This window comes from Dermochelys coriacea, chromosome 9, assembly GCF_009764565.3.
Source record: "Dermochelys coriacea isolate rDerCor1 chromosome 9, rDerCor1.pri.v4, whole genome shotgun sequence".
NCBI classification, from domain to species: domain Eukaryota; kingdom Metazoa; phylum Chordata; order Testudines; family Dermochelyidae; genus Dermochelys; species Dermochelys coriacea.
This window is the reverse complement of record NC_050076.1, coordinates 19,526,284-19,541,307: the sequence shown is the minus strand read 5'-3', so window position 1 is coordinate 19,541,307 and position 15,024 is coordinate 19,526,284. Positions and strand designations below refer to the sequence as shown.

Sequence of the window (15,024 nt, the reverse complement as noted above, 5' to 3'; positions counted from 1 at the left end):
AGTCACTTTTCATTTTCTGGAAAGGTCATCTATTTTGTCAATCTGTGAAACAAAGGCCACACATGCAAATGCCACTTTTGTATCGCTGAACTTTAATGCAGATTTAACTGGAGAAAGGCTTGAGGGCCAATGTTATCTGTGTTCCACTTGCAGAAAAATCCATTTGAAATACATGGCTTCACAAATTTACACAGGATATGAATCCAAAGAATCTACTTCATTATAAACTGGTAAGGATTTTTCATTGAGGTTCCAGAAGTAAATTGGAAATGAGGAGATGGAGCATTCATATAACAAACAGAGGTTCAAAATAACTATTTAGGATCTTTGATCTTTATATGATATAATGAATGCTTCAGGCTGAAAGACGACAAGGGAATATGATTACAGAGGAGACTAAAGAAATGTGTATTTACATGCACAAAATCCATATTTCTCTCTATGCTAGAATCTAATCTCTGCCTAATGCACAAGTCTAACACCCATTAAACTTACTGGGAATTATATATGTGTCTCCTGGGACAGGACCTCAGATGCTGTCGTGATGAGGGCCATGCAAATACCTAGATTGAATCCTGGAAGCTGCTGCGGGCCTCCCAAAAAGTGCCCATCACCCTCAAAGCCTAGGTGTATGAATAATGGCGTCACACATGATAGTGAGTAAGAAAAAGAGTGATCTTTATTGCCTGGTCCTAGTCACATGACAGGGAGCAGGATTGCACAGTTTCACTCTTGTCATATGATCATGGTTAAAGGCCGATATATCCTGACATCAGTGGCTTCTGCGACAAATTGTGGGAAGTATCTCCCCAGTGGCTTGCTGCACTTCACAAGGTCAGGTCCTGGGGAAAGTGGCTATCCCATGAGAAAACACAAGAATAGAGTGAGTTTTAAAATATGTAAAATCCATAGTTGGGGAGATTTTTTGTAGTTATAATTTGTTTTGTTAAACGCATATGTAACTCACTGGTGAGTGTGTATGTTATGGGTCCCTCTCTCTGCCGATCCACAGAGGACATGAGCTGTTACAGCCCCTAGCTACAGAGGTTTGTTTTTTTAGCGCACGCTATAGCAGTTCATTCTTTTAGCCCTGGAGCACCTCAGTTCAATCCCCGGTGTGTCTGCCAACAGGGGGCCATCATACATGCATTAAGAGCAAGGTCTAAGACCATGTCCAGCTGTTGCAAAGAACAATTATTCTCATATAGATGCCAGACTCTGATTTTGGATGACATCAGATATTAGACCAAAGCTTGTGGAACCATCTACAGCATATGCATACATTAGCAGAGTAGCTGAATATGCTGTAATATGTCCTGTGCATCCAAGATCACAATTATATTGCAAATTTCCCTCATTGCTGCTTTTGTTTCTCTACCTCATTATCTCAGCAAAGGTAAATACCCCAGTTAAAGGTAATAAAATAAGACTTCTAATTATGTAGCAATAAGGTAATTGTTTTATATTTTGGTAATGAGGGATTGTGGCTAAGGCAGACAATATAAGCATAACACTTCCACAATACAAGATAGACTCACACAATAGTTTATGAAGGATTAATCTATTCAAATATATCGACAGACATTTTAATCTCCCCACCCCCTTTAAAAAAAAGACACCTTTTCTTCTGAATATTCTTGAATAAATAGAGTGGGCATTTCCCAAGAAAGTACAAAATGTGTTTTCCATATTTGATTTACAAGGATACTTTCCTCCTCCCAAGTTCAGTGCAATTATATGTTCATTACTTTAGAAGAGTCAGAAAAGCAGCAAGCTGCAGCTTCTAATGGCGCTTTCATAGCAGTTAGAAAAACTATGAAAAAGCATTTAAAGCAGCTCATCTCCTCCTCTATTCAGGCTCTTTCATTTCCAGAGGCTGTTGTGATGAGAAATTGGATGCTATCCAGTTTGGCTTTATATGGGGAAGTAGTAAAGGAGATAATGGTGGAAGTATGTGTTTTCACCCAGTATAAATTCAGATCACCTCTAACATTTGGTCATTTATTTATTTACTTTGAAAGACAGACCAAGAAAAAGCAGGCATTATCAACCATATTTTCTAATATTCAGTGAAGCACTGCAGAATCCCTTATATCCAGCTTAGCTATTTAGATTTTTCCTTTTATTATTTGTAAGTCATAGAAGGCCATTTTCCTTGTTCCGTTATCTGACTATAAAACCCTGACTCAGACCATCTAAATGTGATTCTTACTATACAAGAGCAGAAATACACCCCATTCTTTTTTACTGTCATGTTGCCACTCTAACAAGCTGAAAATATGCATGTGAGAGGAGAAAACATTTCAGGATCATAGGACTAGTTAGTTAACGATTTCTTACCGAGACCTACTTCTTTGACAATTAGAGTTGTCAACCCTCCAGGATTGTCCTGGAGTCTCCAGGAATTAAGGATTAATCTTCCATTAAAGATTATGTCATGTGGAATAAATCCAGCCAAAATTGGCAACCCTATTGACAATCAACAAAAGCTAAATGTGACCTAGTTGGGGATGTATTTACTAGGTAAAAGTAGTTTCCCTTCCCTTTTGACACTATCTTTACTGACACTACTATTGCCAATTGTCTAATTAGAGACAACAAAAGTTTAGTTTGAAATTTGGGCAGGGGTGCTGGAACAATTTGTATAGTGGGGGTGCTTAGAGCCATTGAACCAAATTGTAAACCCTGTATATAGTGGAATCTAATTTAAGTCGGTTCCTAGTTCCTGCACCCATGAATTCAGATGCACAAATACACACTCACTCTATGCATTGCTTCTGAGCAGGGATGCTAAAGCTGTGAGATAGAGCAGCCATCACATTCCCTCCCTGGATTCCCATGCAGCAGGCAGCCACAAGGGGCACCCCCACACTTTTCTGCCTTAGTCTCTGATAAACACAGTGTCCTTGTATTTGCACTTAAAAAAGAAGGTTAAGATCTAAAGAATCTAGCAATTTGTTTTTCTGATTAAACAAAACCGCTCTCTTCTCACCATAAGCAAGGTAGTACACAAGACAACCTGGCAAACAAACTTATATCAAGCTTCACTTTCAGGAAATATTTATACTTTGTCACTGAAAAATATAAAGGCAAACCTGATGTAAGTGAATTTTTCAAACTTGAGCATCGGAATACTTATGTCCATGATTAGGTACCAAGCTAAGTTACCTGATTTTCAGAGGTGTTGAGGTCAAAGGGAGCTATCCTGGATAGTTCAGCACCTCTGAAAATCTGGTTACTTTTATGTGGGTGCCTTAAAATTGATTAAGGGAAACAAGTTTTGAAAATGTTGACCAGGTGGTGGGGTTTTTAACAAGGGGATCCCAGGAGTGCCCGAGACCACCCTATAGCACAACCTTCAAACTACACTTGGACAAATCTGAATCTCTGGCTCTTCTCACATTAAAAAAAAAGTTGCTTGTTGCAATAGATGCAAACTACTCAATCCCCCTAGTCAATACAGAGCCCAGCGAGACAATCTGTTTGAAATGGGTGTGGCTCTGCATTGCTCCTTATTTAAGGCTGCATTTTAAAGGCACAATCCAGCCCTAAATGTCAATTGCCTGGAAGTGATTCCTGTGGTTTTTTTTTACCATGAGTCTGTATATTTCACAACTCTGAAATCAATGAAGAGGTTTTATGGAGCTCTTGTAAAATGCAGTTCTCCAGTTACAACATTGTTGTAAAATATACAGTAGGATGTTTGTCGTTGTTGTTTTCCTTACTTCTAGGCAGTGAGTTTTGGCCATATCAATTAAACCTAGCTCAAAAAAAGAAGAACTGTTTAGTGAATCCAAGAAGAGTTATAAAGGTATACAACCCCAGGAGGATTTCAGACAGTTTTATACAGTCCATCTCAATTCATATTTATACCCGGTGTTTTGGTGACCTGAAATTGGCTTAGCCATGTGGAGAATAGAGGAAAGGGGCATTATTAACTTTGTTGCATTTAGGGGATCAAGCTGGGACACAATAGAAGCCTGAAAGAGGGAGATGTTCCCATGGTGGCTTCATAGAGAATGAACCCTGCCGTGATTGTAAGCATTTTAGAATAAGAAATGATGGTGCTTGATTAATAAATACAGACAAGAAGAGGGAGACAAATAAGTTTTTAGTATGTGGAACATGCAACTTTTGTTAAAAGGTAAGAACTTGCACTGGCTTAATTTAGATTATGTGTGGGATGTTTTGTTCTGGAATCCCCTTCTACACGCAGATACACATTTTCTAATATGGAACATGAAAATCTCCTGAGCTGAGAATCCTCATTACTATCCAGCTATGGGAATAATTATTGATTGAAGTTGGATTATGTGCAAGAAATCAAGAACCCCTTCCCAGATCCACAATGCCAGAGCAATATTCTAAATACTATGAATTCCAACGCTCTGCCCCGATGTGCGGACAATGAGATAATTGACCTGCAGATTTTCCTGATCAGATATTTCATCTTTACTGGGCAATTTACCTTCTCATACTCATAACATACTGTACTGCATTCCCATGTATAGGTAAAGCTGAACTGATTGACTTCAGGCCTCCTGTTGCTAAACTCAGCAAATAAGCTGCTCACAACTCAAGCAAATGTAGATACTTTGGGATTAATTGAACTGTGAAGGTTTGGCTGGAAATGAAAGAACTTGTATACAAGTTCGGGGGTAAAGCTCTGTCCTTGCCTCCATGGGTCCCGCGTTTCCTGGTGGATTTCACTAGCCTCAGAGGCTCACTGTGACCCTCCCTGTAACCCTTCTTTCTCTAGAAAGAAGGGTCACAGTCTACTGAGCAATTTTCATCCTAAGCCAGCGAGGGAGCACAGTCTCTGTCTCCCAGTCGCAGTGATTAAACAGGGGGCAAAGGTGGGGTGAGAGCCCAGGCCCACCCTTACTCCGGGCTCCAGCCCAGGGACCCTAATAGTATCAGCTATGGTAGCTGATCTTTTAGAAAAATGACATGTACAATTCCCTGGGCTACTTCCCCCACAGCAGCACTCACTTTCTCAAATTCCACTTCACCCTTACCTCAGGGTCTCCTTCCTTGTGCCTGATATGGTGTGTACTACTCAGCCTCTCCAACCACGCAACTTCCTCCCACAGCTCCTGACATGCACAACCACCTGACTGACTGGGAGGCTTTTAACTAGTTTCAGCCAACCCCTGATTGGCTTCAGGTGTCCCAATCAATATAGCATTCTCCCTGCCTTCTGGAAAGTTCTTAATTGACCTGGAGCTGCTTCCATTTCACTTAACCTGGTACCAGGGATTTGTTTAGCCTGGAGCTAATATATCTATCCCCTGCTACTTTTCTATAGCCATCTGGCCTTGCCCCGTCACAGTTCCCAGAAGAGGAAAGGGGTATACAGCTGCTGTTTAAAAATGTAATTAGCTCATTTGTGTAACAAAATATGAGACAGCCATTAGGTCTCCAAGATCTTGAGCTGCAGTGTTGTTGGTTCCTTTGCCAGAACAACACAGTTGCTGAAATGACACAAAGAAAAGGAGTACTTGTGGCACCTTAGAGACTAACAAATTTATTAGAGCATAAGCTTTCGTGAGCTACAGCTCACTTCATCAGATGCATTTGGTGGAAAAAACAGAGGGGAGATTGATATACACACACACACACACACACACACACAGGGAGAACATGAAACAATGGGTTTATCATACACACTGTAAGGAGAGTGATCACTTAAGATAAGCCATCACCAGCAGCAGGGGGGGGGGAAGGAGGAAAACCTTTCATGGTGACAAGCAAGGTAGGCTATTTCCAGCAGTTAACAAGAATATCTGAGGAACAGTGGGGGGTGGGGTGGGGGGGAGAAATTAAAACTATTTCCCCATGTTATTTCTCCCCCCCCCCCCAACTGTTCCTCAGATATTCTTGTTAACTGCTGGAAATAGCCTACCTTGCTTGTCACCATGAAAGGTTTTCCTCCTTCCCCCCCCTGCTGCTGGTGATGGCTTATCTTAAGTGATCACTCTCCTTACAGTGTGTATGATAAACCCATTGTTTCATGTTCTCCCTGTGTGTGTGTGTGTGTGTGTGTGTGTGTGTGTGTGTGTATATATCAATCTCCCCTCTGTTTTTTCCACCAAATGCATCCGATGAAGTGAGCTGTAGCTTACAAAAGCTTATGCTCTAATAAATTTGTTAGTCTCTAAGGTGCCACAAGTACTCCTTTTCTTTTTGTGAATACTGACTAACATGGCTACTACTCTGAAACCTGATATGACACAGTCATCATAACTGTAGGTTGAATACAAGGATAAGTTAGAACCTTGAATCTGAAACCTTTCAAGTTTTGCATGTCTTCATCTTTGAATCTCTACCACCACAATTTTGTTTCAGGGTTGGATCCAATTCTGAAAGAGTACAGTTTTCCAATTCCCATTTACCTATGCCCAAGATCTCATGAGAATAATAGTGAAAATCATGATGCTGGGAAAAGTCACAAAATCTTTGTCAAAGCTAATCCACTTCTGAACAATATAGGCTAAATACTCTGTTCATGTATGACGGGGTCAAGACTCACCACCGCTGGTGCCTCCTGCTGGTTGCTCTGGGAATTAACTCTGTCCAGTCATGGAGCACCTTTTGCATGTGGTGCCTTGCCCTTCATCTGCTCTGATGCTTTGGGGACCCATGTTGCTCCCCGCTCAGCGGTGTCCTCTTCAGGACACTGCCATCTGGCAGTGCCCACTGCTCTGGTTTCACACCCTTCCAGGGGTTTGGTGTTATCAGCAGTCTTCAATCTACACCAGCTCTAGTGAACGACTGCAGACTCAAAGTCTAACTCCTTTGTCACAGGGGCCAGCCAGAGCCTGTATCAGGCCATACTCCTCCTCAGCCAGGTGTAGTATAAAGGGGAGGACGCAGGCTCACCCGCTATTCTGGGTCCCAACCCAGGGATCCTCTAGCGGCAGCCTCTCTGCCCTCCTTCTCTCCCCTTGTCAAACTATTCTTCCTGTGCACCTGCTCAGCCCTTTGTAGCAAGGCCTGCAGACTGGGGTTTTCCTTGGCTGGAGCTCCCCAGCACTGCTTTGTCCACGGTGCTACCTTTCCACTCAGGAGCCAGTCCTCCTCCCTTGCCAGTCAGGGAGAGACTGTCCTGCTCCCTAACTTGGCAGCCTTTATATAGGACCTTTTCCGATCCTGATTGGCTCTCCCCAGGCCTTCACTGATTGGCTGCTGGTTCGAGCAGCCTCTCTGGCCTGGTTCAGCCCTTTTCTCAGGGGGTGGGGCTCCACCCCACCACATCATGTAATTCCATTAAAGTCTGTAAAAGCTGGGACTTTAGGAAAAATACCGAACATTGCAAGATTTGCAAGAAAATCACTAATGTTGGCAACACTGGTATTGTTATTAGTAGTTGTAATGAACTCAGTGGCTACTATCTATAAGATAGTATGGATACTGTCTCTATATATTTTTATGCCACACCTATTAACATGATGTCTGAGCATCTGATGGGCCAGACTTCATTGTGCAGTACAAACACAGAACAAAAAGATGGTCTCAAAGAGCTTATAATCTTCTTTTTGGTCTTACTTGAAGTAGACTTCTTTGCCCCAACTGCCCGCTGTTGTCACCATAATTTTAGCCTCACTAGTGGTAACAACATTAGGGCACTATTGTGGTCAAGGCATTAGTAGCTGCTGGCTTTTAACCACTGTTTCATGTGGATCTGCTTTGAGCAGCTTTAAATGATATGGTGTTTAAGATACTGGTGATTTCCTGGAACCCTCTCTACACTAACACTTCCTTCATTACTATCACTTGAGGAACTGGAAGCAGCAGCATTGGAAACATTTTTTTGGGAAAAAAGGCTGAGGATAGAATATTCCATGTCAGTTTTGGCAAGAGAAAGGGTTTCTCCTGATGTTAAATCCGTGTAGGAATTGATCCATGTTTGATATGCATGGATCAAACGATCTCCTTCCTGCTCCTGCCTCTGCTGCTGGCAGCAAAGTGATTGACCAGATTTAGTGGTTGGCATGGACAGAGAAAAACTGTGTTGAATGCCTAATACAGTATGATCTAACAAGCTGCATTTGGTATTGAACCCTCTGCACTAGGATTCTTCACACCAGGGGACAAAAAATGTGCAACAATGGTTTAAGGTAAAATGGAGGTAGAAGGGCTTGGCTGAGTTTTAAAGCACATCTCAATTTCTAACATTGACAAGGCTTCTGATGTTCATGCAGAAGAGACAGGACCTCTGTTTCAATGTACTGTCTGAAAGATCTATCAGTCATATAAAATAGCTACATTTAAAGGTAATACAAAATGTCTTTTTGACACAGAGAGTTACGTTCATTCCTGATGAAGTTCCGCTGAAGTCACTGGCATTACACCAGGGGTAGATTGGCTACTAGGGTCTACTGAAGAGAAACACAGTCTTAAAGAGAGATTTAACACATTCCCCATTACAGTTCACAATGAAAACAGGTTGTAAACTTTTCAGGACAGTAATCATGTCTTCCTAGGTGGTTTTATAACACCTATCTCAACAGAGTCCCAACTCTAAATGTAGCCTTTGGAGTGCTACTACTGTGCAAATAGTATATAATAATGATTACCATATGAACAGCTAGTAGATACCATTGACATTTTTAGGTCACAATTGTGGGAAGAAATATTTTATTGCTAAGATATTAGGTGTGAGTCACTTCACAATTGGACTATTATGGGGTATTTATAAAGGTGCTTTTTATATTAAAAAGCATTCTTAAATTATTTGAAATGGAATCAGTTTGCATACTGAAATAGTTTGTGTTCACAGATCGACTTGTTATTGAACTGTTGGATGACAGAGAGGCAACTGGCATGTTTTGGGGTAGAAGGGTTATTTATTTGTTTTGTTTTGTAACTTTTAAATAAAGAAAGCAGGTGTATCAAGTAAATTGTTGAAAACAAGTAAATGTCAAAAAAAATTACATTGAGTTAGCAATTGTGGGACATATTCTACTCTGGGCCTGTATCTATATTTATACCTCTATAATATAGTACAGGTCAGATTTTGACCCTACCAGTCTGGCAGTGTCCTTTTTAAGAAGTAGACAAGATAGCTAATGTGATACAATATTTGGGACCAATAAGTAATTTATTTGAGCTTTTGTATGACTGATGTTTCTCTAAAACCAATTTTCTTCATACTTATAATTATTTTCCCCACTCCATAATGACAGCACTTGCTTCTCTAAAAGCTTTCTGCAGAACTATATATGCAAACCTGGAAGCAAAGAGGAAAGGAAGTAGGATATTTATATATTGCAGTTGTGGCTCACTCATCTGTATAGTGAACACACACACAGAATCTTTTAAAGAACCATATGGATTGAAAAAGTAAATTTTATAGCCTTCATTTTCAGTTGTCGGATGAAAAGGCTTAAGGATCATATTGGGCAGCATAGTGGATATTAGTATTGCATGGAAAAACATCTCTGAGTTTGCCTACATGGGGACATCCAGGAAAATTAATCTGAATTAACTAATGGTGCAAATTTGAAGTAGATTAGTTAAACCACATTACACCCCTGTGTGAACACCCTCTTTCCAAATTGAGGTGACAGTTTATCTTAATTCATTTCCAAAGTGGCATGACAGATTCTGTCTATAGTAGTAGTCTTGTGAAAACCATTCATGAGCCTATGAATAATGTATGAATTTTTACTTCAGTTTCACTATATTAGGTTCCATATATTAATTATATTTTTTTCTGAACTATGCTTTGCCTAAAAGGGTGGTTTTTTCCTTACCCCTTAATTTATTACTTTTTGGCAAACATTACATCCAATAAATGTTTTTGTTCAAACATATAATATTTATTTGGATCAATTTTCTTGTCCTGATGATCTTCAAGTAATCTTTTTAATCCAGTAAAAGTATCTATTTCTTTTGTCAATTAAGGTTTTGAGTCACATTATTTCTGGGGTCTCCCATGCTGAGTTTAACGCATGGTGATAAGCACTGGAAACAAGAATCATACCTGTGCAGTAACGCTGTCTTCTTTGATTCATATTTCTTTTCTCTAACAATCATAATGTAGGTTGTTTATAGTTTCACATCTTTATTGCAATTCCACATTAATTTAAAGGCTTCAGGGATTTCGACTGTAATAACTCTTTAATCTCTTTGGGCAACACTCTGATGACAGTGTAAATCTGAGGTAATGTGACTAGTCAATGGAGTTATTGCACAGATATACCAGTATAGCTGAGATCAGAATTGGTAGTGACAGAGCAGCTGCTCATTTGGATGCCATCTTGTTGAGATGAACTTGCTGGAGCTGGACTTCTGGTACATCTGCTATTCAAGAATCTACTTAACTGAGACAAAAGACACGGTTTCCAGTTCAATCAATGGAACAGATACAGACAATTCTCCATGAGCAATTGTCACTTCACAACAGGAAAATAAACTTAGTTGTTAACATACAGGGCACCTAGGGCTTCAAGGCTGTCACTATGCTGTACACTATAGTCACTTGTAACTTAACAATACCACTGGGGATGGAACTGTAGATCTTCTGGCTCCAAAAGCACAGTTAAGCAGTTCTAATTTTATCCATTACAGAGTGCTGATATACACAGCCATGAGCAGACACAAAGGAATTTCACCCTCCGGCAGCCAAATCTTAGTCAAGGTTGGGTTAATGAGTGAAGAAATGTCCATAAGAAATCTACCTTCTGATAGGAGAGGTTAGGGGAAGTCTCAGTTTTGGAGTCCATGCATCCTTCTAAACACAAAGATATTGGGCAACCACAGGGAAGGCTACCCTCTTCCATGTGCAAGGATAGCTCCTGGCTTTGTTGACCCCTCTTTCCCAGTGTGGATCCTGCCTATATATTTACCTTTCTTAACAGGCTTCTATTTTGCATTTGTTGTAATGCCCTGGAGATGTCTTACCAGGCCTTTGGAGTCAAGTATCAGAGGGGTAGCCATGTTAGTCTGGATCTGTAAAAGCGGCAAAGAGTCCTGTGGCACCTTATAGACTAACAGACGCATTGGAACATAAGCTTTTGTGGGTGAATATCCACTTCAATGAAGGGGCGATAGGACTCTTTGAAGGCCTTTGGAGCAACCGGAGAAGAGACTGACCCCAGGTAATCGATCCCAGATTTTACAGTGAGTTTAGTGAATGCTGGGACAGGACTTTGACAATACAGGCAATGTTGTGTGAATGTTCTCATTTAATTATCAATAAGGCTCAAAGTTATGTATCCCGTTAGTGAGTTTCAGTGACTTGATTTAAGTTGCTCACTAGTAATATAGCCTACTGTATTTACTGAACCAATATGTCCAACTGGTATTATACCAAAAATATCAATCCATTCTGATAGTGATGAGGGTTAGGGAGACAAATGGGAGCTACCTTTAAGGCTTAAGACTCCAGTCCTACAAAAGCTTATTACTGAGCATAGTGCTTACCACCATGAATAGTCCCCTTGCTGCCAAGCCATGTGTACATTATTGTGAGGAAGGTCAATCACCAAGTTTGGTTTGATGAAGAAAATCTGTTTAGAGTGAAGTGTATTAGGGATACCAGACAATATTTATAGAAAAAAAAGGATGAGACAGATCATGGTAAAATTCATAAGGAGTAAAATATTACAACATGAATATGTGAGGAGATTTTTTTTAAATGACTGCATTTACAGATTGATACCTTTGGAATTTGCAAGTTGCGTTTTGAATATTAACTTGCACCATAACTATCTTTCATAATAAATATTTCTTGAATAAACTTTGCAGTGCCTTTAATATCATGTAAAAAAATTCAGATGTAGAGGAAACATTTTCGTATGAAGAGTCATTGTTATAGCTAAAGGGGAAGCCTGACTTCAGAATGACTTCTGGTGGCTTAAAATGAAAGGGTTTGGAAAAACCTGCCAGTTGTGCTGAGCAAGCTCAGTTTAAAAAAAAAAAGGCTGCTAAGCTTGAAAGCCTAGGGAGAGCTCTAAAGGAAACTTCAGGGATTAGTTATAATACCTTATGTAACATCTTGGTGTTCATCACTCACGATTAGCAACATACTGTACAAACCACATTCCTCACTGCAACTCTCCGTGATTCCGCTCTAATATTCATAGCTCACGAGGATCTGCTTTTTAAACAGTTCATTGGAAACTAGCCATACCTCTCTTCTCAGGTCCCATGCAGCTTTTTCTTTCCTGTGCTTTTGTACCACTAATCCACACCAGGTACTCAAAATGCAGACAAGGCAAGACAAGACAAGACAATTGACCATATAAAAATTTACTGTACAGATCTGATCCCTGATAGACATGCAGTGAGTGCTAGGAGCACCTGTCCATGTCTATGGTTAGTTGTACCTTCGCCAGCCTCACAGCTCTCAGAAGGCTGTTGAATTGCAATGTTTAGTGCAGGACAAATATTTGACATAGCCTTTTGGAAATAAAAGGATTTCTTGGCATTTTGAGAAGCCGTTGGCCTTCACATGGGGGAAAGAGAGTAGGTCAAGCACCAGGGTATTTGTCCAGCTAGTATTCAGCAATTGGGGAGTGTATTGTCTTACCTTCTGAAAGTGCCCTCAGAAAGAGTGTGCTGGGTGATAATGACCTTTTATGGGTATTTAGCTTTGTATGCTTGTGATACTGTTGGTGCTGCTGCTATGCCTCACACTTAGCTGGATTTGTCCTGCCATGCTGCATACCTCTCAGAAAAAAACAAAAACAAAAAACCCAAAAAGTCTTCCCACAGTTGAGCCAATCCACCCTCTTTGTTCTAGAGAGTTTCAAAACCTCAGTGGATTTAATAAGGCACTGTTAATAAAAATTAGGTTACCCAACAGGGAAGAGAAACAGTTCTGTGATACCAAGGTGACCAACATGAACAGCAAATTACGAATGAGTAATAATCACATGAATTCTGCCACAGACTGGCTCACAAGCAATCCAAAAGCTGGAATAGCTCTGTTGAACAATGGCAAATAAAGAATATGTGCAAAAATCAAGACCTGTTTGCAGACAATTTGCAAACAGGGAAAAAAAAAGATTAAATTCAACAAATTGTTCAACCAGCTCTACTCATGATCACAAACTTGGGAAAACTGTAGAACTTTTGTTTCTTTAAAAGTAAAGTGAGTTTGGTCAGGTAGGTTATGGTGTTTTGTTTTGTTTTGTTTTTATGATGTTTCTTTTTTCTTTTCCATTCAGTGGTTCTCCCTAGAGAAACGATGGTCATTATCTGTTATAAAACTCAGGCAGGAGGCATTGCTTTATTGATCATTATCCCTTACTGTAAAGCTATAATTAAAAATAAGTATTAAAGCTCATTACAGTATAACCTAGCACTCCATGGCTGGCTGAGTACAATAAAAATCACATCATCATGTTCCTCTGGTCAGAAAAGCCATCACTGATCCAATTCTAAAGTTCTGCAGTGGTAATTGAAGGCTGCAGGAGGTTGTTCAGCAAAACTTCAGATTAGGATTTAGCTGAGAACATGTCAGCATGCAGCAATATCTCAACCACATCTTTTACAGACTATGAGCTGGAAGTTCTGCAGACTAGGACTTGATATCATTACTAGCTGACAAATCTATCCAGGGTATATGCCAAAGAATCAGGAATTTTTAAATCAGGTTTCAGAATTGATCCGGTTTTACTTATTATTTTACATTAATCAAAGGATTAATGGTATACCTATATCAGGTTGTCAGCTTTCATCTTCCAGATTCTAAGGAGTCGACTGAGTTATTGGATGGCACGAGGAGCTCTATCACCATGTGGTTTACACAAACGGTTACTGTGCATGTGTACTATATGAATGTATGCCATAAATAAGTTACAGAAGTAGGTCAGGATAATGCGTGCCTGAAAATCTAAGGTCAGGTTGAAGCCACTAAGGGTAATTTTTTCAAGAAATTGATCCCAGAAGTCTTGCAATTGTTTATGGAAGATGCAAGCCTGATTCCTTACATTCCAGTGTATATTTCCCCCTTGGTATTTAGGTTATTCCAGCAACTTGAACTAAGTAATTTTTAAAGGCAAGCAACCCATACAGGGTTTGTGAGCCCTGCCAGTCTTTCCTACAATGCATGAGGAGGGCCGATGTAAACACTTTATCACCTCACTTGCAATACTGACATAGAACAGAAACTGCCCTAAAGCCTCCTACTGGACCTCTTGTTTTTGCTCTGATTGCCACAGCAACAAGAACCCATCTACATCAGCTGGACCTCCTAGGGGCATGGAGGACTCAGCCAGAGTTCTCAGCTTATCCTCAGCACTCAGTCATTTGCTGGTGAGGGCCCTCAGTCCATGAGTATTTATTGACTGCCTCAAGCTACAGGGTAAAGACTTCAGGGAAAACACAAGGCAAAAGAAAAAAAGAAAGGAAAGACCCTTAGCAGGTACTGCCTGGTCCTGCCCTTCTCAGAAGCATCTTGGCTCCTGCCCCACAGCTAGAAAGATGGAAACCTTGAGGAACCTTCTGAGGAACCTTCTGTCACAAATCTAAGAAAGTTCCACAACATCACTCCTACACAGAGACTGTGTTCCTGGGAGATTTCTTGCTTGTTCACTGCTGTCCCTTACCCATAGCAACTTCTGTGCATATTTTTTTAATAAGTGAGTGCTCAGTAGTCCCAGCTAAATGATAATGTATGCTGGATGTTAGTCTTATCTGCAAGGGATTAGCAGAAGGCATATTCAGTGAACACATGAAGTGGGAGAGGTTGGCTTGTGAGATTTTTATTATTACTATATTTGCTATAGAGCTCTTTAACCAGATTTAAGTTTTCTATTGCCAGTTTAATCTGCTTGTTAATTTAAATACAGTCATCCATTGGCCTGTCACTGCTACTATGCTTTTACTGTCCTTGTGTGTGTGTTGTGTATTGGCTCTTGGATTGCAAACATCACTCCTATTAGTGTGAATGAGTCATTAAGGATACCCCTGTAAAGTTGACTGGTCTCTTCTTGTGGGTACTGTTTCCCCAGATGGATGCACCTTGTGCCTTTTAACCCGGTGCTGGATTTATCCTCCTTTTAATGATTG

At 40.2% G+C, this 15,024-nt stretch overlaps 1 long non-coding RNA gene across 1 annotated transcript in view; it reads left to right on the top strand.

Annotated features, from left to right (window-relative positions):
* Positions 1-788: 788 nt before the first annotated feature.
* Positions 789-15,024, top strand: part of LOC122455881 — a 53,738-nt gene continuing 39,502 nt past the window's right edge. Inside the window, exon 1 of the long non-coding RNA XR_006274386.1 lies at positions 789-883. This is a non-coding gene — a long non-coding RNA (uncharacterized LOC122455881). The remainder of the gene's footprint in view (positions 884-15,024) is intronic.